Source organism: Megalobrama amblycephala, linkage group LG22 (genome assembly GCF_018812025.1).
Source record: "Megalobrama amblycephala isolate DHTTF-2021 linkage group LG22, ASM1881202v1, whole genome shotgun sequence".
Taxonomy (NCBI): Eukaryota; Metazoa; Chordata; class Actinopteri; order Cypriniformes; family Xenocyprididae; genus Megalobrama; species Megalobrama amblycephala.
This window is the reverse complement of record NC_063065.1, coordinates 7,566,393-7,591,558: the sequence shown is the minus strand read 5'-3', so window position 1 is coordinate 7,591,558 and position 25,166 is coordinate 7,566,393. Positions and strand designations below refer to the sequence as shown.

At 37.2% G+C, this 25,166-nt stretch overlaps 1 long non-coding RNA gene across 1 annotated transcript; it reads left to right on the top strand.

Annotated features, from left to right (window-relative positions):
- Nucleotides 1-18,190: 18,190 nt before the first annotated feature.
- LOC125258219 lies at nucleotides 18,191-24,760 on the top strand. Its single transcript, XR_007182549.1, has 3 exons — nucleotides 18,191-18,248; nucleotides 20,335-20,489; nucleotides 24,489-24,760. It is a non-coding gene; the product is annotated as an uncharacterized LOC125258219 (long non-coding RNA).
- The last annotated feature ends 406 nt before the right edge of the window (nucleotides 24,761-25,166 follow it).

The following is a 25,166-nucleotide window of genomic DNA, read 5'->3' as shown; positions in this document are numbered from 1 at the left end:
CTCTGTCTTTTTCACTCTCACTCACACGCGCCGTCAGAGGCCCCGCAGGAGACAGACTCGGGTCAGTGAAAATAATCAGCTTGCTGACGCCTGGGTCGGTTACTCGCATACTCACACAGCCCCAAATATGTACGACGGAGAACAGGGATCCCACAGGAAGTTGGCGACACAGTTCTCCAACCACGCTCTGAGCTGCGGCAGTCCACACGCACTATTGGTGGATTCATTTATAGCTCATTCCTGGTATAAAAAACATGAATTTCCATGCATGAATATTTAGAGAGAGACTTTGCATATATACAGTAAGTAAGTAGACTGTATATGGCCAACTGTGTGCGCGTGTGTGTGTGAGTGTGTGTGTATGCGCACAGATGCTGTTTCTTCATACATTCCAGCCCACTCATTTTCCCAGGGTTGGAGTCAATCTGAGTAAGTGCTCTTATCGCAGAGCCAGACGCATGCAAACTCTCTCACACACTCACACCATTGCACACACACACAGAATCCTAATTCTGCAACTCTGACTCCCAATTAATGCTTTTGAATTCGACATCTTCTGAGTGTCCACTGCTCTGTAGACGTCATCGGCCGAGTGAGTAAGGACTAGCTTAACCTTCTCCTTGAAAAGTTTATCTAACATCAGCACAATTCTTTCTCAACCTTTCCAGCTCTCCCCGCCATTGACGCATTGCCCAATTCTTGGTCAATTCGAAGTCTCTAGTGTGTTTATAGATGTGTTGAAACATCGGAGCGCTCTCATTCCCTCTTGTCTTGTTTGAAAGAGAACATTTGTTTTTGTTTTTTCTCTGTCTCTCGCTCTTTCACCCTGATCTGCCCCTGAGGTTTGCCTTGTTTCGTCTGGAGCGGAGGAGTTAACAGAATTTGGATCTGCACAAGCCTGTGAGGTTACCAAACGAACGATGCGGATGCTAAATATTCATCCGCTGATGGACGATTTACATCTAGAAGTGGGTGTTGAAAGTCCTAAGATTTGAGACAATTTGACTGGTCACACTTTAAGGGTGTGCAAATATTTTTCCATACATAAGTAGGGTGTAAATTTTGAATGAAATAAATCAGAAATATGAATATTGAATATGAAGCATCCCTAAAGATTTCACAGTGCAGTGATGACATAAGATGGTAATTTATTGAATGATTACCATATTCATTTAATATGGTATTGTTTGTGAATCATGGTACTTTTTTAGTGCAAGCATTCATAAAATGTGCTGATTACAGTATTGCATGTGAAATAATTAATGAGTCATAGGTCATTGCAAATGTAGTGTGGTGGTAGCATGGTATTAAATAATATATGGTATTTTTATATATCATGGTACCGAACGGTGAAAATATTAATGTAGGCTACAATGGTATTAGCATGCCTAAAACCATATTAAACTTGCAAAAAAAGCACTGGAAAGTGCCATGGTACTATAGTACTACTATGGTAAAAGGGCATCTCAGGAACCACACTCCAGTGGTTCAAGTCTTACCTCTTAGTTAGGTCCTTCAGGGTGTCTTGGAGGAGTGAGGTGTCACTCCTCAGTAGCAAAAGTCGCAACATTTTGCTACTGGGGTGCCTCAGGGCTCAGTACTTGGACCTCTTCTCTTCTCCATCTACATGTCATCACTGGGATCTGTCATTGGGAAACATGGTTTATCCTATCACTGCTATGCTGATGACACACAACTCTACCTTTCATTCAAAAAGTTTTTGTAAGTAGGCCTATATTTTTGCATGTTAAAGGGTTAGTTCACCCAAAAATGAAAATTCTGTCATTAATTACTCACCCTCATGTTGTTCCACACCCGTAAGACCTTCATTCATCTTCACAAATGACACAAATGAAGATATTTTTGATAAAATCTGATGGCTCAGTGAGGCCTCCATTGACAGCAAGATAATTAACACTTTCAGATGCCCAGAAAGCTACTAAAGACATATTTAAAACAGTTCATGTGACTACAGTGGTTCAACCTTAATGTTATGAAGTGACGAGAATACTTTTTGTGCACCAAACAAACAAAAAAATGACTTTATTCAACAATATCTGGTCATTTCAAAACACTGCTTCATGAAGCTTTGAAGCTTTACGAATCTTTTGTTTCAAATCATTGGGTCGGAGCGTGTATCAATCTGCCAAAGTCATGTGATTCCAGTAAACGATGCTTCATTACGTCATAAGTCTTTCGAAATTTCAATGGTTCACCACTGGGGGGCGTGACTTTGGCAGTTTGATACACACTCCGAACCACTGATTCGAAACAAAAGATTCGTAAAGCTTCGAAGCTTCATGAAGCAGTGTTTTAAAATCGCCCATCACTAGATATTGTTGAATAAAGTCGTTATTTTGTTTTTTTGGTGCACAAAAAGTATTCTCGTCACTTCATAACATTAAGGTTGAACCACTGTGGTCACATGAACTGTTTTAAATATGTCTTTAGTAGCTTTCTGGGCATCTGAAAGTGTTAATTATCTTGCTGGCAATAGAGGCCTCACTGAACCATCGGATTTTATCAAAAATATCTTAATTTGTGTTCTGAAGATGAGTAAAGGTCTTACGGGTGTGGAACGACATGAGGGTGAGTAATTAATGACCTAACTAACCCTTTAATACCATAGTACATGAATACTGTAATTGTTTAGTAACATATAGTACTTTATTGTAAGGACCTATAATCAGCACACTTTATGAATGCTTGCACTAAATATGAATTACTGTTCAAGAACAACCGTAATACTTTTGTGTTACTTGTGTGATTTCTGCTGCTTTGTGATACAGAGTTCTCCCTCAGACTCCTTCTGAAAATGTTTCTTGGCTGCTGGTTTTTGATTCCGCCTCCGCATCAGCGCCGTCCACAAACCTTCTCTCTGGGGATCTCCATCATCCAAACTTTCCCCAGCGGCCGCGGCATCAGTGGTGAGGAGGGGGCGGGGCTGTAACGCTCCTCTGAGCCGGGGGCGAGCGCGTTCAGTGTCCCGCAGATTGACGAGCCCTCAGATGCCGATTTACTGTATATGTCAGCCACACTGGAGCCACGGCACATCTGGAGTCTACTAGAGCGAGAGGGTGAGTGAGAGAAGGAGATTTAAGGTGGAAGTGAGGGGGAGGGGGGTGGCTTTGGCTAAAACAAGTGTAGCACACCACAGTCGATGAAAGGAGCTCCCCAAACCTCTCTTTCCATTTCCATTCCTCCCTCTTCCCTCGTTCCTGACAGCTCTTCTGAGGAGTTTGTGGAAACGGGGCCGTGTGGAAGGATACTGCTCGTCTACAATCTGCTTCCCTTGATAAAAATCTCACCTTTTAAAAGTCCAAAGCGCATTCCTTCAGCCGGCGCAGCAAACGCGTCAGCCGTCCAGACATGTGTGACATAAAAGCAAAAATCCTCAGTCATGACGGAATAGTCTGGATGAACTGGTGACAGATTCAAGTGTCAGAACAATGTTATGATGTGATTCTTATGTGATACGATACCGTATGGAAAATATGTACTGAGCAAATGAATCACTACATTAAAAAGATGTCATATCACACTTTCAGATAGGCTAAACATCTATCTATCTATCTATCTATCTATCTATCTATCTATCTATCTATCTATCTATCTATCTATCTATCCATCTATCCATCTATCTATCTATCGCATAGCAACCATTGTGAGTACCTTAACAACTGCATAGCAACACCCTAGCAACCACCCAGAATACCCTAGCAACCGCATAGCAACACCCTAGCAGCCATCATGAGTACCCTAGCAACCACTCAGAGTACCTTAGCAACAGCATAGCACCACCTTAGCAGCTACCTTGAGTACACTAGCAACCAACCAGAGTACTTTAGCAACTACATAAAACCCCTGCAACCACTCAGAGTACCCTTGCAACCACATTGAATACCCTAAATCAATCTATCTATCTATCTATTGCATAGCAACCACCGTAGCAACCATTGTGAGTACCTTAACAACTCCATAGCAATACCTTAGCGACCACCCAGAATACCCTAGCAACCGCAAAGCAACACCCTAGCAACCATCATGAGTACCCTAGCAACCACTCAGAGTACCTTAGCAACAGCATAGCAACACCTTAGCAACTACCTTGAGTACCCTAGCAACTAACCAGAGTACATTAGCAACCACATAAAACCTTTGCAACCACTCAGAGTACCCTAGCAACCACATATCAACACCCTAGCAACCACATTGAGTACCCTAAATCAATCAATCAATCAATCTATTTATCTATCTATCTATCTATTGCATAGCAACCACCGTAGCAACCATTGTGAGTTCCTTAACAGCTGCATAGCAACACCCTAGCAACCACCCAGAATACCCTAGCAACCGCATAGCAACACCCTAGCAACCATCATGAGTACCCTAGCAACCACTCAGAGTACCTTAGCAACAGCATAGCACTACCTTAGCAGCTACCTTGAGTACACTAGCAACCAACCAGAGTACCTTAGCAACTATATAAAACCCCTGCAACCACTCAGAGTACCCTAGCAACCACATTGAATACCCTAAATCAATCTATCTATCTACTGCATAGCAACCACCGTAGCAACCATTGTGAGTACCTTAACAACTGCATAGCAATACCCTAGCGACCACCCAGAATACCCTAGCAACCACATAGCAACACCCTAACAACCACTCAGAGTACCTTATCAACAGCATAGCAACACCTTAGCAACTACCTTGAGTACCCTAGCAACTAACCAGAGTACCTTAGCAACCACATAAAACCTATGCAAACACTCAGAGTACCCTAGAAACCACATATCAACACCCTAGCAACCACATTGAGTACCCTAAATCAATCTATCTATCTATCTATCTATCTATCTATCTATCTATCTATCTATCTATCTATCTATCTATCTATCTATCTATCTATCTATCTATCTATCTATCTATCAAACTTCAAGCTTTTAAAACTACTTCAAATTTTCTGGCTAGGCTTTTTCAAGTCAACTTAGACTTTGTCTCAACTTTTTTATCTAGTTATTCATTTATTTTTGTTTATGCCGATTCATTTTGATTAGGTCTTTGATTCATAAACTTTCAATAACTTTTGGAAATTCAATTAAATTTTGGAAATTCAGTTTTTTAAAAGCTGCATTTCTTTAATGTGCAAAGACCCACTCCCAACCCGCTCCAATCCCCTTATGTATAAGTCTTTCATATGAACATACTATGCAATTTGTAAAGTATATTCTTCACATAAAGATGGTTTAAATAAAGCAACTTCAATGACCAGTGGGCATGTATCTCTATATAGAAATTCCTATAGAAACCTATGTAAAGACTGAGATAATAAGGGGTTTTGCACACTGGTCACTAAAGCTGCCAGGTGCATTTCTGAGTAAACGCCCAGACATGGCAGCATGAATTAATCCAACAAGTTGTCTAAATCTCTTTCTAAATTCTGCTTTGGTTGCTCACTGGGGCTTAAAGACATTAAGGCACAATTTTCAAATCAACACGGATTGTTAAAAACGCTATACAAATAAAAATGACTCGACTCGACCTAATGTTGTGTAATTGTACACGAGCTGTTTTTAAAGCATTTATAGTCACTCAAACAGCACATATGGAAAAAAGTGGTGGAGAAATTGGCAACTTTCATTTCCTGCATGCTTATTTTTTAAAATCTGGTAATGAAGGTTTGATTTTCTTCTGTATTAATTTTCTTTCAGCAGAAGTGTTCACTTTTAAAAAATAAAGGTTTCAGTTAGAACAAAAAAGGTTACAGCCTGGTGAAGAAGGGGATTTTTTTTTTTAAAGTTACATAAACAACTTTTTATTGTATTATCCACCTTTTAAGGACCTGAAATCCAATACGCTGATATAAAGAGAAACTTTCTTGAGAACTAAATGATTCTTTGCTGAATTTGAATGTGAAGAATGCTCATTTTTAAAATCGTACACCAGCTATGAAATCTATAGCATTTAATGAAATAATACATAAATGTATTGATGCATTCACAATTTATGAAGTACCTTTAAAAGTTGAGTCATAAAAGCAATGTTAAAGGAAATCCTGAAATCTCCATGCACTGCGAAGCACTGGAGGCTTCTAATGGTTATTTCTAAAAACTGCCGTTGAGTGTGTGAGCGAGCGAGAGGTCTAAAGTGTCAAGGAATTCATTGTCTGTTCTCCACCTGCTATTATTCTGCACCCAATCAACCTGCTAGCCAGGCTGGAGCCGCTGGCCATCTGGAAACGTTGCTGTGTTTATAAACTTGGCAGGGCCGCGCACTGTGGGGCTTGACCTCCCACACAAATCTGGAAACAATTAGAGCAAGACAGACCGACCGATTGCTGCGAATGGAGCCGAGAATACATCTCGCTGACTGCGGCGGGGACATTAGTGCCTTGTTAAGAAATCACAGACTTACACATATAGCCATAAAAATGCATGTACACAAATGCAGTCTCATCTGTAGTTATGTTTCTTGTGTGTATGTATGTATGTATGTATGTATATATATATTTATATATATATATATATATATATATATGGGTCAATGACGTGACGGGTCATTTTTTTGTCCAAAGGTCTTAATAATAATAAAAAAAACAAAGATATGACATCCAAAGGTAGTACAACTAGATCTCTTTTATTGAATCCAAAAGATTTTAATTATATTTTGCTACATATAAAGGTATTTTAAAGATTTTTAAGTGTCAAAAGGTCACTCGGTTTAACCGTACAAAGGCCAATACAGCCATTTCATTTGATTAAAATATCTTAAAATGTAATAAATGTATATATTTTTTATTCTCGCATGATTTTATAACATCATATTTCAACATAGTGCAAAATGGTATTAAAATTATGTGTAGAAGTCGTCCGGAAAAATGAATTTCATTGATGTCATTCGGAATAACCAATATTAAGGGACCATTTTGGATCAAGTCATGCGGTCAATATCATGTGACAGGATGTGACATCATTCAGATACCTGCAAAGGACCACATGGTCATGAAGCAAAGTAACTAAATCTCTTTTAACTATTTGAAAAATTCATGTTTTCACTTTCTCATACGCATTTCCCGAAACATCGTGTCATTCGGTACAACCGCTATAAAACATGGAAAATGTTGTAATATTTTAAAAACTTGTACTAAATATAAAATGTTTGATTGTTCTTTTGCTAGCTAGCTAGATATCAGCCTGTTAGCAATGTTTAAAAATATCGTCATTCGGTATAACCAAAAGTGTCATTCGGTGAAACCGAAATTTTGGTTAAACCGAATGACTTTTTTGGTGACAAATTTTGTCCATCTAGTAAAAAATGACAAAAGCAGTGTTAATTGATTATAAAAACCTCATAATCTCATTGTTAACACTTAATTAAACTTCAAAATCTCCATTATATTTTTTGACACTTTTATAAACCTTATTCATCAATGACATATATATATATATATATATATATATATATATATATATATATACATGATACATGATACACTTTACAAAATGAAGAGAAAATGTATTTTGTTAAAATGTTAGAGCAACATGTTCATAGTTAATGTTGAAAGGACACTTGTGCAAACTTGAGGAGAACTGACAAAAAATCACCAGTTGATTTAAAGTCAATAAGCAAAAACAGTAGCACTTTGTTTTGATGTTTTGTATTTAATGACATTTTTAAGTGTGACTTAAGTCTCCAAATGCTTTCCAAGGCCGCTGTATATCGTACGATGTGAATCTCTCTCTGTCTCGCACGCTCTCACAGCTGGATTGTTCCAGTATTGGCAGGGCCGACTGCAGACTCAGTAACTTCCCACTTTCTGATATCATGCCAACAGGAAGTGCACAGACACACCATTCAGAAAACCCCATCATTCTTCCCAGCGACTGCTCCCGCGGGCTGCATCTTTCTCTAGCGTCTCGTAATCGGTTGTAAATAAGGATTTGATCCAAAATAGGGCAAAGAAATATAACGGTTTAAAAATAGGGTTTAGCTGATGGGAGTAGTTTATGGATCAGAATAGGGCTGGCTATCAAATATTCACAAAGCATTTTCAATGATTTTAATGTTGTTGTTGTTATTTTATTTGAATATTAAAGGGATAGTTCACCCAAAAATGACAATTATCCCATGATTTACTCACCCTCAAGCCTTTTTAGGTGTATATGACTTTCTTCTTTTAGAAGAACACAATCAGAGTTATATTAAATAATGTCCTGGCTCTTCCAAGCTTTATAATGGCAATAAATAGAGGAGGAGATTTTGAAGCCCAAAAAAGTGCATATTAAAATTATTAAATGTAATTCTAATAATTAATTCTCAGATTTTCAGGGGTTTGTTGTGACTGACTGCAGGCCTTTTGCATGCAAGGTTTAGGTTATGGTTTAGTTCATCTGTTTAGTTTTCCAAAAAATATTTGTTAGAAACAAAGAAACGGTCAAGAAAAGGTTACTCACTAAATCTTCACCCGTTGTCTCAATACATGTGATCTGAGTCTGACTGCAGAACCCAAAGATAAATAAGTAATAGGAAACACTTTGTCTTTTGTTCAGACAATACTGTTACTCTAAAGGTCACTGTGACCGTCATCACACTCCAGATCAGAAACACATGAAACACACAAACACATCGAAAATCCTGATGATCTAATTTCATCATCTTTGTCATGTGAAATGATGAGGTGTGTTTAGGGAGTCCAGTGTGTGTGTGTGTTTCATGAGGTGACAGGCAGAGTCCGGCCCCGTCTGTCCAGGGCGCCGGGGGTTAACGTGTGTGTGAAATGGCAGAGGAAGTGTGACGGCCGTGTCCATTCCTGCTTCCTCCCAGCAGCCCTGATGGAATGTGATTTGGAGTCTTCCACTAAAACTCAAATGCTGCCTAGTCATACTGTTGTCTGGAAAGATATTGATTGTATTTCTCTCTTCCTCTCGTATTTATCCGTGTCCTCTGCAAGTGGCTCCATTTGTCAGTCCTGTCACAGTGTCCCAGATGATATGCTTCATATTTGTGGTTTTTGCAAGGGAAGCATCACTATTATTATTGCTTATATTAAGGGTTAGTGATATGAACAAACCTGTATTAAACCCTGCAATGTTTCAGACAGACATTCCTCAAATCACGTGTCTTGTTGTTGTTGTTTTTCAAAGTAATTTGACTTACTGTTTTTGCTGGCGGAAAGAAAAAAACAGGTGAAAAATTTCTTAGACTTAGACATTGAAGTTGGGATCTGAGCCATATCTAGAGATTATTTTTATTGTATATATATATATATATATATATATATATATATATATATATATATATATATATATATATATATATATATACACCGCCCCTGCTGAAAAATCCATCTTAAACCAGCCTAAGCTGGTTGGCTGGTCTTAGTTGGTTTAAGCTGGAAGTAGCTGGTTTTAGCTGGTCTCCCAGCCTAGGTTAGCTGGTGTTCAGCTGGTTTAAGCTGGTTTCCCAGCCTCCCAGTCTCCTAGCTAACCAAAACCCCTCTAAAACCAGCTATGACCAGGCTGGGAGACCAGCTAAAACTAGCCTGACCAGCTTACGCTGGTTTTAGCTGGATTTTTCAGCAGTGCGATCAAGCATAACATAATGACCACCTTCCTAATATTGTGTTGGTCCTCCTTTTGCTGCCAAAACAGCCCTGACCCATCGAGGCATGGACTCCTCTAGACCCCTGAAGGTGTGCTGTGGTTTCTGGCACCAAGATGTTAGCAGCAGATCATTTAGGTCCAAGTTGTGAGGTGGAGCCTCCATGGATTGGACTTGTTTGTTCAGCTCATCCCACAGATGCTCGATTGGATTGAGATCTGGGGAATTTGGAGGCCAATTCAACACCTCAAACTCATTGTGCTCCTCAAACCATTCCTGAACCATTTTTGCTTTGGCTTATTATCCTGCTGAAAGAGGCCACAGCCACCAGGGAATACCGTTTCCATGAAAGGGTGTATGTGGTCTGCAACAATGCTTAGGGAGGTGGTACGTGTCAAAGTAACATCCACATGGATGGCAGGACCCAAGGTTTACCAGCAGAACATTGCCCAAAGCATCACAATGCCTCCACCGGCTTGATTCATCAGACCAGGCCACCTTCTTCCATTGCTCCGTGGTCCAGTTCTGATGCTCACGTGTCCACTGTTGACACTTTCAGCGGTGGACAGGGGTCAGCATGGGCATCCTGACTGGTCTGCAGCTATGCAACTGTGATGCACTGTGTATTCTGACACCTTTCTATCAGAACCAGCATTAACTTCTTGAGCAGTTTGAGCTACAGCTCATCTGTTGGATCGGACCACACAGGTCAGCCTTCGCCCCCCACGTGCATCAGTGAGCCTTGGCCGCCCATGATCCTATCGCAGGTTCACCACTGTTCCTTCCTTGGACCTCTTTTGATAGATACTGACCACTGCAGACTGGGAACACCCCACAAGAGCTGCAGTTTTGGAGATGCTCTGACCCAGTCGTCTAGCCATCACAATTTAGCCCTTGTCAAACTCGCTCAAATCCTTCTGCTTGGCCATTTTTCCTGCTTCAAATACATCAACTTTGAGGACAAAATGTTCACTTGCTGACTAATACATCCCACACACTAACAGGTGCCGTGATGAAGAGATAATCAGTGTTATTCACTTCACCTGTCAGTGCTCATAGTGTTTGCCTGATCGGTATATACTGTATATATATATATATATATATATATATATATACACACACACACACACACACACACACGTACACGTTTTGGGCATTTTTCTGCATTCAGCAGGTATATTCCCTCACAGGTGCACCACATCACTACACCAGGTGGTGGCAACAAGACACAATATCTCACGCACCTATGCAGATCACACATTTTAGCACACTATTTCTTTAGTACACAGTAACACACACACAAAGTACTCTGGTGCAAATCTGATTTTAAGTGTTTGACATTGTAAGCATAACATTATAATAATGTTGAAATTCAGCTGGTCAGGAAATATAAGCATTATATTCTTGTTTCATAACTAGAGATCTGTGTTTAACAAGCAGTTTGCTTACGGTTAATGGCATCAGCATTTATCTTTTTCACCAGTTTGCACTTCTTATTGGCTGTCACAAAGAGTCTTAAAGGGACAGTTCACCCAAAAATGAAAATTCTGTCAGTAATTACTCACCCTCATGTCGTTGCAAACCAGTAAGTCTTTTGTTCATCTTTGGAACACAAATGAAGATCTTTTAAATGAAATCTGAAAGCTATTATTGACAGCTACGCAACTACCACTTTCAAGCCCCAGAAAGGTAGTAAAGACCTCATTAAAGTAATCCATGTGACTCCAGTGGTTTAACCTCAATTTCATGAAGCGACGTGAGTGCTTTGTTTGCACAAACAAAACCCCAAAATTATTTACAAAATATTAATCTCCAACGCACATTCACGCAACATGCATGCGTCAAGGTGCTCTCGTGAACACGCTTTGGATCTAACGTTTTACGGGTTTGAAACGACATGAGGGTGAGTAATTAATGACAGAATTCTCATTTTTGGGGGAACTGTCCCTTTAAGAGTTACAACCGAATTGCAAAGTTTTCTCAGTTCCACATGTCAAGTAAAGTGCGCAAATCAACTGACACCACAAAATAACAAAGCTATGGACATAAGATAAAATGATTAAATGTGGTCTAACTTCAGAAACAATTGTCATATCGATTTAAAGAAAAGTCTTAAATTTGGCTATGACATAACAAATCTTACCACTAAAGCAGTTAGAATGTGAATTAACATCTTTGTCCATTAGCAGGTACTATGTAAACAGAACAGTCAGCTGCCAAAGTCTGTCAAGATTGTCGGTTTCAGATGTCGCTTAGATATTAAGGACAGGAATGTTTTTGTAAAGATAAGCAAACCACAGTGATTTCACTTGGCTCAGTTATTTCTCAGTAGATGCTCACAGATAGAATCTCAGCCCGAGGCTATAAGGAACATCTCTAGAACCTGAGGAATGCACACAGCTTCTTACATTCAAGTGTAAGGTGACTACCTAGGGTGTGTTCGCGCTCGCAAGTGCTCTGTCTCTGTCTCTCCTGTCTTTTTCATCTTTCTCACGTCATGTGTTGTGTAAGGGAGTGTTTGTGGAGAGTTTGAAAGAGCAGGTGGTTTGGATTGTCTGGACAGGTGTTATCTCCTGTCTGTAATGCCATGCGGCGGGACGACTGAGTTATCTGAGGCGTTTGGACCACAGCTGGTCAGCAGTCAACCCACAGTTGCAGTATAGAAAGCATAGACACATTTGATCTAATGTGAATGACCATTAGGGTGAATATGATGTCATTAAAAAAAAAAAAAAAAAAAAAAAAAAAAAAGTCCCAGCTTAATATGCAGTGGCTAGACATTTGTGTTGATCACCCCAAAATATGTAAATAAATGTTATTTAATATTAAAAAATGTAAAAAAATTGTACAATTTATTTTTCTATATTTTAAATGAATATATTTATAATTAATTAATATTTTTTTATATATTTTTAATATTTATATTTTAATGTATATTACACTTTTAAATGCACTTATATACTATATACATTTATATTCATATAAAACAATTTATGAAAAAATATTTTAGAATATAATTTTTTATAAAATATAGGCTATATGTAACAAAAGTAACAAATAAATAATATATTATTTATTTATATTATTAAATATTTTCATAAATTATTCATATATATAAAACAAAAATAAAAAATAAAATAATAAATTATATTACATATTTTTCATATATCATATATAGCAAAAATAATATATTCATATTTAATTATATTATTAAATGTTTTTCATAAATTATTAATATATATATAACAAAAATAAAAATAATACTAATATTTAATTAAATTATTATATATTTTTCATAAGTTATTTCCCACAAATGCACACACACACACACACACCTACACACATACACACACACACACACACACACACACACATATACATATATATATATATATATATATATATATATATATATATATATATATATATATATATAATAATAAATAAAATAATATTAAATTATTTTATTAAATATTTTTCATAAATTATTCATATATATATATAGCAAAAAGTAATAAATTATATTCATATTTTATTATATTATCAAATGTTATTTATAAATGGACATAACAAAAATAATATTAATATTTAGCTATATTATTACATATTTTTCATAAGTTATTTCACACAAACACGCATAAATAGCCTTATAGTATTTATTAATATTTTAGCTTTAAATTTTAAATTTTTCAATAATTTTTAGTAATTTTATTATGTGCTTTTGTCATTTTTATTGGTTATTTTAATCAGTTTTAGTCATTTTAGTACTTCATCTTAAACTTATTTTATTTCAATTATTTGGCAAGACAACATTTCTAATTTCCATTTAAATTTTTTAAGTTTAAGTTTTTCATCTAATATTTATATTTTATTCCAGCTTTATACTTTTTTTATATTTAATAACAACACCTGATTTTGCCCAAATAGGATTGGCAGATTGGTTTCTTTAATATCAATAAACAAAACAAGTTTTTGGTCACACAAACTATAATCATTTTCTATAAAGTAAATAAGACTGACTTTTATCAGTGTTAGACGACAACCTTGACATGCATGCGCTTAGTGTTTGACATCCTCCTTCCCATCACCCTCTCATTCATTCACTCCTCCTCTCAAACACACTCTCTCTCTCTCTCTCTCTCTCTCTCTCTCTCTCTCAGCTATCTAACAGGTGCATGTCTTCATGTGTCGTGAATCTCTGCCTGGAACAGAGAAGTGTTTTGTAGCCTACAGGCCCGAACAGCCCGATCGCTGTGTCCCGGCCTTGGAGCTATGGCACTGCCCCAGTGGCTTGTGGGAGTGTTTTTTTGGCTAGGAGAGAAAGATATGACTCTCATCAGCGTGTTTTAACTTGCGGTGGGCATGGTGCTCTGCTCTGAGGAATGCAGGGGCTTGTGTGTGTGTGTCCTGACTCTTATCCTGGCCTCGCCTTGCTCTGTCATTAGAGACGAGCTCTAACGCTGAGGTGTGAGAGAAACACATGGCAGATAGTTTGAAGAGACACTTGAGCTGCAGCCAGTCGCCTTTTAACGCCCCAGATTTGCTGCAAGGGTGTGGCTTTAATATGTAGCTGTAGCATTTCTAACTGTTTCTAATTATTACTCATTTGTATATATTATACTCCATCTGTATTCCATTCGGTGCATCCAAAAAGTGTTTAGTCATGAAAACGTCTTAATGTCATTGCATCAGATAACAAAACCAAATGGCTTTTATTTGATACACTTAGCACACTTTTCAAGCAGAAAAAAAGGTGCTTTAAATGATGAAGCAATAGATGTAGTGCTTAAAATGAAACAAAAAGTACTTATTTACATGTTTCACTTATTGGTTGTGAAACATGTATAAAGTTACTGTGATAAACTACACCTGTCTGAACATGTGACTTACCAAAATGCATCCATGGTTGTTACATTCATGCACTTTGTTATATTTTATGTATGTATGTATATGACATTTCTTTATAATGATTTTATATGGGAGGGAAAATGCTTAAAGGTGCAATGTGTAAAATTTAGGAGGATCTATTGACAGAAATGAAATACAATATACATAACTATGTTTTCGGTGGTACATAAAGACCTTACATAATAAACCATTATGTTTTTATTACCTTAGAATGAACCATTTCTATCTCATACATCGCAGGTCCATGTCAAGGCGCCATTATGCACCTGCATGTTTCTACAGTAACCCTAAATGGACAAACTGCTCTACAGAGCACGTTTAGTCAATATGTTGTTCTTCTAAATCGTTTGTGTTTTTAGAGGCAGCTTGCATCGTCACTACGTTAAATACGCACAAAGTAGTAGTAGTCATCTGGTTTATTAGAAGCAGAGGCCATTCTTTGTTATAAGAAGAAATCTCATTGCTTCACACAGGCTGCTCTCTGCTCTCTCAGACGACGACATGTCGGCCAGACGGCCACCGTAGCAAGTGTTGCTAAGTCCGCAGTTTTCCAGTGGAATTAGGCTACTTTTACACTGTTGCCGTGGGTTATTTTTCATGTCCGCGGGTTGAAGTGACCACAAATAACATGATATTTAGTCCCTGGAATGCGACTTTTACCTGGGGAGCCTGCCAAAAACGCAGATTTTACACCCCTGATCACACTTTTTACCATGGGACCCCCCCCCTGAAATGCAATTGGGCTAATTTTGGGCTAGTTTTGAGTAGCAATTGGGCAGGTTTTGTTGTGAAAACCTGGCAACCCTAACCGTAGATTCTCAGAAAGTGAGGGGTGAGAGGAGTGTGCACTGTTAGTTGCAGTTCCCAACCTCTCCTCTAGATGCCGCTAAAATTTACACACTACACCTCCTTGCTGCTGTCGCCTTTGGCTTGCTTAGTTGGGGACACTTGACATTTGATATTCAACAGTATTCTTGACATTTATTCAACAGTGCTTTGATCTGCCTGCATTGACACTATTCTTTAAGAGCTGCTGTGCAGCCAAAATAATGTACCAGTTATCAATGTAAAGCTGCTTTGACACAATTTGCATTGTAAAAAGCGCTATATAAATAAAGGTATAACATACTGTTTTTCCCTTTGATTACCATGACATTTTTCTACAGTAGATGTTTATGACAAAATGTAAAAAATGGTTCTTAAAGGCCCACTGAAGTGCATTGAAACTTGCAGCATTATTGCACACTGCGGGGGTTCGTACGACACTAACATGAAACCAGACTTCATTTGCCCCAATGGAAAACATTTACACTGTCCGAATCGTTCCCTATCCCCTATATAATGCAATATATGCCATTCAGCATGTAGAAAATAGTAAATATGTGAACAAGTAATCGATTTTAGCCGCAGCTTCAACATATATTTATAATGTAGGGGGCGGGGCGCTGTAGATTCTAGAGAGCATTTGATTGGACAGAATATCTGATGAGCAGCTGAAGTGCAGTGATGTCATCAAAATCGTTGATATCCATATTGGTGGAAGTGAGAGACTGTAAGTTTTGAATGCTTACATCTTATAAATGCAAATTTTGTCATTGTTTTTGGAGTACACTAGATTATAGTTAGACTAACATATTCATGCTAAAAGCCAAAAAACTTTTTTTACATGAAGAGTTTAATAACAATGTCCTTTTTTATGTTACTTTCTTAAAAAAATACTTCTTTACCTTCATGTATTATAACTTTTGACATCTCTCTCTCTCTTTCTCTCTCTCTCTCTATGATAGACCTTTATAAAAATCTAGGTTTACCAAGTCCTTTCATGCAGGAGCTTTTGAATGATTTAAAGAGTAGGGGGTCTTAGAAAGTGATGATTATCCTCCTGACAATGTGCGACTTGAATGTTAAAATGTCCCCCCTACAGGTATCACAATTGCTACATCCTTTCTTGCACAATTTAAAATAGTACATTGAGTGTAGTCCTGGTCACCTCATTGAGAGATGTTTATCTGTCAGACTCACGATGGCTTGTTCGCACAGATCAATATTGCTGTGTCTTAGTCAGCGGTGCTTCACACCCAAGGCTCTGTAAGAGTTTGTATAGCTTAAAGATAAAGGTTCCTAAAGTTAATTGTTACTGACAAGGACAGTCCCTCAAGGTAAAATGCCTCGTTCATGGGAACAATGGTCAGGAAAAGCCTTCGGTGTGTTTAGTTTGACCTATTGACAAAAATGTCTCACTCAGGCAAAACACAATAGATAAAATGTCATGTATTCTTCCACATTAGCTTGAAAAATGCCATATATTTTATTTGATTGTGTCTTGTCTGTTCCTTAAAGTCAGGTGTTAGCAGGAGAATTAATGCCCTTTAAACTCATAAAGGTCTATATTGATTTACAAATGTGTGTTAGACATGTCAGTGTGTTTTTTGTCATCTGTACAGTCCTGTTGGATGCAGAAAAACACATGCAACTGTTTCTGCTAAACTGATACAAGACTATCTGTAAAAAAAAAAGGACATTTCTTAATTCTTTTCTCAGAATTGTGAGGCATAAACTCGCAGTTGTGAGTTATAAAGTCCAATTCTGAAGGAAAAAAAAGTTTAAATCTTGCAATTCTGAGAAAAAAAGTCAGAATTGTGAGATAAAAAGTTGTAATTATCTTTTTTTTATTCCGTGGTGGAAACAAGCTTTCATTATGCAAGGTAGCTCACTTTGAAACAGAGCTAATGTCAGCATATATTTTGCAGATTTAAAACACTGAAAAAGAGTAAACAAGCATTTCCTGCCACCGCAAGTTAAACCTTAAGCCATAATTCCTGTGTCTCCTATATGGTGGATGAATCGGATAAACAAAGCTTTTGTGATTTCAATTTTGGCCGTTCATGTTATGACTCCCGTTACAGAGCGTTTGATACACACCCTGTGCTCAGATCCCTCAGAAGAGACGCCGGAGCATTACTGTATAGCGGTGATTCATTGCACGCTTGTGGCATCATGCTCTCTTACAATGGGAAATTCCGCTGGCACAAGTTATTCACGCGCTTACTCAACAATTCACCTGATCTTATTATTACTGCGTAGGAGAGAGACTTAAGACAGGTTTTAGGGGGATATAAGACACTTCTGTTCCCATACGGCACTGGGGTTTAGGTTTACATTAAAGGAACAGTGCACTCAAGGCGTTTCAAAACCTTGATATGCTGTCATATTTTGAGGAAGACGAAATCTTGAAACATAAGCTGTGTCCCAATTCAGAGGCCGCATCCTTCGAAGGACACCGGCCATGCCTTTGAAGTTTGCGAAGGTCAAACCGGCGTTGTTAAATGGGACGGTCTAGCCTATGAAGCATTGCTCTTGTCGTCTACTGTGACAGCTGTCGTTGATGAGCAGCTGAAAAACTTTTGAAAGTTGTATTGAACTGTCTGAAAACAAAACAGGGTTTACAACCTGTCTAAATGTTCACCTTGGTCCATTTATGTACATAATATAGAGTATAAACTATATATAAAATCTAGGGCTGTCAAAATAACGCGTTAATTTCGATTAATTAATCTGAGAAAAAATAACGCGTTAAAAAAAATAACGCAGATTAATCCATTCCGTATTGACCTTTGAACCGGAGCCGTTCTAGCCACCATTCGACTGTAAAATGAAGGAGGGAGACGACTGCTGCGCTGACGGACAGAACGAGCAGAGCTCCTCCTTCGTGCGCGCGAGCTCTCTTCTTCTTCAAAGTAAGCACCGTCTTTGCACTCTCTCTACCTCACACATAATCATCTAAATCAACTGACACAATGCTAAAAGTTCGTAAGACCGAATCCATGTTTCACGAGGCGCATTCGGAGAATGTTTTTCCTGAATAACCGCTGGGTGTGAATAGTGCTCAAAAGAACGTCACCTCATCTTCTCTGACAGGCGCCCTGCACGTGCAGCTGACATAAACCACACTTTCAGTAAACAAAAAGAGAATCCTATCCAGTGGTGAAGTGTTTTCTGTGTTGACAAATCTTTTGCGATGTCCTATAAAAGTCGCGATTCGCACGCAACGCGTCAACGTCCGCTAATGTCCGATCGCGACCTAATGACTCATTTGAACAGATTCATTTTAATGAATCATGACACCAACTGATCTGTCCACACGGTCTATAATGAATCATTTATTCGAACAACTCTGAAATGAAAACATAAGTGTGCTTACCCCATTTAGCAAGAGTGGTTAGTAAAATTAGCCTTAATAATCCACAATATTTTCAGGTTATTTAAATGACAATGTGTAGTAAATTAGGCCTACCTATAAAATCAGTTAGTTTAGACTGGAGTGAGGTGAAACCAGAACAAAGCAAGTTGTTGTTAGCAAGGTGCATTCAATTATATATGGTAGAAAATTATATTATTAGTTAATATAACTTCTAAATGCTACTTTTTAATACTTTTCCGGTTTAGCAAAAAAACATCTTCTCTTACAAAGCTATAAAATCACTTTTTTTTTTTTGCAAAGAGGGCAAAAAAGAATTACAGTGAGAGTGACGGGTACTTTATTGTCAGTATCGGGCTCGCAGATCACATGGGTAGTGCACTTTTTACTGTTTGTGTGGATGACCATGTCTGTCACCACCGAAGACCATTTTTGACCCAGGAAAAACCCTGCATTGATTCATTTGAATTGAAATATTTAATACTTTCACAACAAAAATTATGTATGCGATTAATTTAGATTAATTAATCACAGAGTATGTAATACTATTATGCGTATGTAATCGATTGACAGCCCTAATAAAATCTGAGTAAGATATGATGTTTTTTTATATGATGTAAGTTGAAACACAATACTAGTGTGATCCAGCATGTTCTCTGGAAAAAATCCAGTTGTCACCGGCAATGAATATTGGGAAAGGCTAGATTGGAAAGGATTCACTCATTCTATCTTTCATGGCCTGAGAAGTGAAGGATGCATTTGTAGGCTGCATTTAAAAGCGTCTTTGAATTGGGACAGGCTTCGTTGCACCGCTAGTCTCTGAAATGGGGTGCAGCTGTCTATCAAAATGGACAAAAAACACAATGACAGTATGACTTTGTGCTATTTTTCAAGTTTTCTGAAGATTGCAAAAATGGCAGTTGCAAAAGGTTTGACATAAATTCTTGCATGTGTTATAATCAAACATGCAACGGCAGTTTAAATGTGCAGAATTCAATGTACAGTTCACACAAAAATTACAATTTTGTTGTCATTTACTCACTCACGCTCATATCGTTCCAAACCCATCTTCGAAACACAAATTAAGATATTTTTAATGAAACCTGAGAGGTTTTTGTCCCTCCTTTGAAAGTCCAGGTTTTTATTTAGATCTAAACAATGATCGACGCACATCACATTTGGTGCGTCACCTTTAGATCAAACCTCATTGGTTCTCATGCATCACTCACACACGTTTGAGCTTCCATATTTAATTTGTGTTTCGAGGATTAACCAAAGTCTTATGGGTTTGGAACGACATGAGGGCTGTAAATGATGACAGAATTGTCATTTATGGGTGAACTATCGCTTTAATAATGAATTTTGAGGGAAGAGTTTCAGTGAATAATGACCCATTTTAGATTTTTCCTCATACAGAGCTTTAGAATATTTAAAATATAGCACATGAACTAGTTGCAGGAACAATTTTTTATGGTGTTTTTCAAGTTTTTTGGAGCTTGACTGATGTGGTCACCATGAACTGTCATTGTTCTCAGTGCTCTACTGCCTGAGCTACAGGAACACTGTGAGGCTTAGAGAAGTTACGAATACTTCAGGAAAAACTTTCTTTCGTTCTCTTTTGGCAGGGGCAGTGGGAAGTGCACAGTCATGTCAGCATGCATTAGACTCACATTCAGTGTGTGTGTTGGGCAATAGTGCCGTAGATTGTGAGGTCACAGCCTCAGGGACTGGAGGTGCTGAGGTCAGAGCACAGGAAGTGCTTTCTGCTGCCGTCACTACAGTATGTAGAGGCCAAATTACTTATCTCTGTGTATATGTAATACATCTGAAAAATGTTTTTATTTGAGTGCAAAAGTGGTGAATCACTAAATACCTTCCAGAGAGCACAACTCCAACATTATATATATATTTACAGTTAACTTAGTGCACTTAGCGTCTATAATATACAGTCAAATTACAAGAATGTGAACGTGCATGGTTTAAATATCAATGCAACGTTTCCATTACCTGCATACGTAATTCCATGATAAGTCTGTTTATTTTAGCATTATGCATTGCACTCATAAAGATATTTTAATGATGTATGTTGCACTGTATGAGCAGCAGGAATTTTTCGGGAGAGCTGTGTCTGCTGTTCATATCTCAGATTGGTGTGCAGTTGGATTATCCCCATGATCCCTTGTTTTCAGGTTGAGGGACTTAAGTGATTCTGGACAAAACAAGCCACTTCTTTTCAGTCCCAGTAGCGAGTGACATTTTCTCTGATAGCTCCAGGTGATCTGCTGATGCTGAAGAGATAAGTACGGGTTTTAAACCTGTCTCCTCTAGTACCATCACATCACCCCGACCAACACAGTACTTGTCAGTTAAGACTAGATCTAGTGTCTGTTCCAGAATTTCATTTTAAAGGGGTGGTTGATTATGATTTCACTTTTCTAACTTTAGTTAGTGTGTAATGTTGCTGCTAGAGCATAAACAACATCTGCAATGTTACGACGCTCAAAGTTCGACTCCGTTTTGAACAATGTAAGGCTGAACACCGTTACTCACAATCATTATTTTGGCTGCGTGAGATTCTCCAGCTTTGTTGTTTTTGAGCTGTTAAAGCTCCGCCCTCTTCTGGAAAGGGGGCCGGGAGCAGCAGCTCATTTGCATTTAAAGGGACACACACAAAATGTTTTTGCTCACACCCAAATACGGGCAAATTTGACAAGCTATAATAAATGGTCTGTGGGGTATTTTGAGCTGAAACTTCACAGACACATTCTGGGAGACTTCAATTACATCTTGTGAAAGGGGCATAATATGTCTGAGCTTGAGTGGAACTAAATATTCCTTAGGATTGATTGATTGATTAGTCTGTTTTGTGGAGTAGTTTACAATTTTGCATTGTTAATTTTATTAAACTGGGTTGTAACCACTATAGACAATGAAGGGGGTGATTGGTGATTTGGTTGTAACCAATCCTCTGGTCCTCCCTGATATTGAATATTTGGTTTCATCCTTCCTTGATATAAATGGGTACATTATTTTTACTGTTGGGAGGTGATCAAATATTGGTGAAAAATTGTCATTCAGCTCCATCAGAATTTTTTTTTTTTCTTTAAGTTCTACTTTCTTTTGTTTGCACAAGTTGTTTCCAGCTGTCAGCTCTCCCGTGCAGCTACATGTCCTCGGGATTCACTGACGTCCCTTTCTTTCAGCGTGGCTCTGTTTTAAAAGAGAGGGCGGTAGACCGTGTCTCATTTGTCCTGACACCAAGAGGATTGCTGGGAAATCTGAAATTCACTGCCAAATATCAACAGATTAAGCAACTTCAAAGACTCCAGCTGATGTTTTATGCTTTGAATGAACTTTCACTTATAGTTTGTGCAAAGAATTGTATTTCTGTCATCTATATCAGCTGTAGTGGTGTGTATATATATATATATATATATATATATATATATATATATATAAATGCACTATATAAACTGGTGACTGGTGTGGCTCAGCATCATTCTGCCAGCGTGTTTTTCTTTTGAAAGCAGCCCTCTTGTGATGCAGCGATAGACCTTCACACAGGTGATTCTGATGATGGTATAATTACAGGGGTCGGTCTGGACACGACAAGACATGCATATTTACATAGCTGTGAGGTTTAGGGATTTGTGTCAGCGCTCACACACAGCCTTCATTCCATTAAACATAGTTTGTCATTAAACTTTACTTTGATGAGATTTTAAAAAAAAAACTTTTCCCAGCACAAAAAATAATTATCATGAAAGTAATTTTTTGCAAATGCATTTGCGAAACAATTAACACCTTAAAAGGATTATTTTATTGTTTATCAAACTATAAATTACCCATCATCTATGGGTTAAATCCATAAATAATGTCCACATTTGTCATTTTGACAATAATAATAACAATGGATAAAGACACCAATGTTTAATAAATTGTACTACTCGTTCATAAGAATAATTGAAATAAAAAAATAATTCTACTGTCAAATAGTGTAGGTTTTTTATGACTGTATAGCAACATGCCTGGCATGAAAGTTTACAATGATTTTAAAATATGGAACTTTGAAGGTTTTAAGGTCTAGATAGATTGATAGATTGATTGATTGATTATGTTGCTAAGGTTTTGCTAATAAAATGTGTGGCCTGTGACTTATCCAATCAGAATTTAGAGCTGAAATTGTTCATTTTATAAGTACATACAGTACAGTCCAAAAGTTTGGAACCACTAAGATTTTTAATGTTTTTAAAAGAAGTTTCGTCTGCTCACCAAGGCTACATTTATTTAATAAAAAATACAGTAAAAAACAGTAATATTGTGAAATATTATTACAATTTAAAATAACCGTTTTCTATTTGAATATATTTCACAAAGTAATTTATTCCTGTGATGCAAAGCTGAATTTTCAGCATCATTACTCCAGTCTTCAGTGTCACATGATCCTTCAGAAATCATTCTAATATGCTGATTTGCTGCTCAATAAACATTTAATGTGTACAATTGTACAAAATATTTGTGTACAATATTTTTTTTCAGGATTATTTGATGAATAGAAAGTTCAAAAGAACAGTGTTTATCTGAAATCTAATCTTTTGTAACATTATAAATGTCTTTACTGCCACTTTTGATTGATTTAATGCATCCTTGCTGAATAAAAGTATTCATTTCTTTAATTTCTTTTCGAAAAAAATAAAAATAAAAATTCTTACTGACCCCAAACTTTTGAACGGTAGTGTATAATGCTACAGAAGCTTTGTATTTCAGATAAATGCTGTTCTTTTGAACTTTCTATTCATCAAGGAATCCTGAAAAAAAAAGTACACAACTGTTTTCAACATTGAAAATAATCATAAATGTTTATTGAGCAGCAGATCAGCATATTAGAATGATTTCTGAAGGATCATGTGACACTGAAGACTGGAGTAACGATGCTGAAAATTCAGCTTTGCATCACAGGAATAAATTACTTTGTCAAATATATTTAAATAGTACACAGTTATTTTAAATTGTAATAATATTTCACAATATTACTGTTTTTTACTGTATTTTTAATTAAATAAATGTAGCCTTGGTGAGCAGACGAAACTTCTTTTAAAAACATTAAAAATCTTAGTGGTTCCAAACTTTTGGACTGTACTGTATAATGTACAGCCAGCTGATCATTATTGCAAAATGCGCCTCAGAAGTTATCAGACTGAAGGGGTTGACCGGTTAACTGTACATTATTCCACACACGCACAGATATGTAGGAAACATGAACGATCAGTTATAGAGCGTTGCCCCGGACAGTGGTCACTGTTCTGAAATATATGGCTGCTGAATGCTGCGATTGAGTCATGTGCTCCAGAAATAATCACATGTACTCTATTCATGAAGTCCTAATGACTTTTTTCCTATTTAACTTGAGATAAAACATTGGCTGAGGTATTTGTGTGTATCTAAGAGGGTGTGTGTGTATGTGTGTGTGTGTGTGTGTGTAATTGTGTGTGTGTGTGGAGCACAGCTCTGACTTGCCCTCACAGATTTCAGCAGGTTTGAAATCCCTTTATCTGCCTCTTCTGTGCACCTGCCACAGGCCGCACACACACACACACACACACACACATACACACACACACACACACACACACACACACACATATACACACAGGCCTCAACATGCCACATTCAGCAATCTCTTCTCGTCAAAACCAGATTGCTTTAACCTACATGTTAACCTCTTTGACAACTGATTTTGTGATGTAAAATCCTCTTTTTGCTCAAAAATGTTTTACAGGCAGGAAATAAAAGGACCATGTTATCCCCATGGAATTATAGGTACATTCTTGGATGCGAATGTGAATTGTATGGTTGAGGTACGTGAAGGAACCGGAGGTGGAGCTCAGAAGAATTCCATCTGAAAGTGTCTCATTGTCCACATGTGCAAACAAGAACCTCTGGACTCCCTGCCGCACAACTGCTGTCATATAGAGGTGAATCTCAGGATCAGGTCCAGGTCACATTTCACCTCAAAATCAAAAGGAAAGAAATAAAGACTAATTTTATGAACATTAAGATTACTTTTTTTTTGGTCATGATTTTCATGGCAATTAAGCACATTTCTCCCAAATTGTCATTACTATAATGCAAAAATAAATAATAATATTTGTTATATTTAAAAATATATATAAATTTAATTTCTAAACATATAAATGTCATTTAAATATTAATTTTAAATATAAAATATTTAGATCAGGGTTACTTTATAGTATTACAATTTTGTAACAACTTTTACTTTTTTTTACTAATGTAGTATTTATTATAATTTTGTTAAAGCTTTTACTTTTATTTATTAGCTTTTATTTTCCTTTTAAAGTATCTGCTTTTTTGATTTTGCATATGCAATATTTAGATGTCATGTATTTTTATTTCAGTTTTAGTTTGTCATTTTAGTACATATTCAACTTAAACTTAT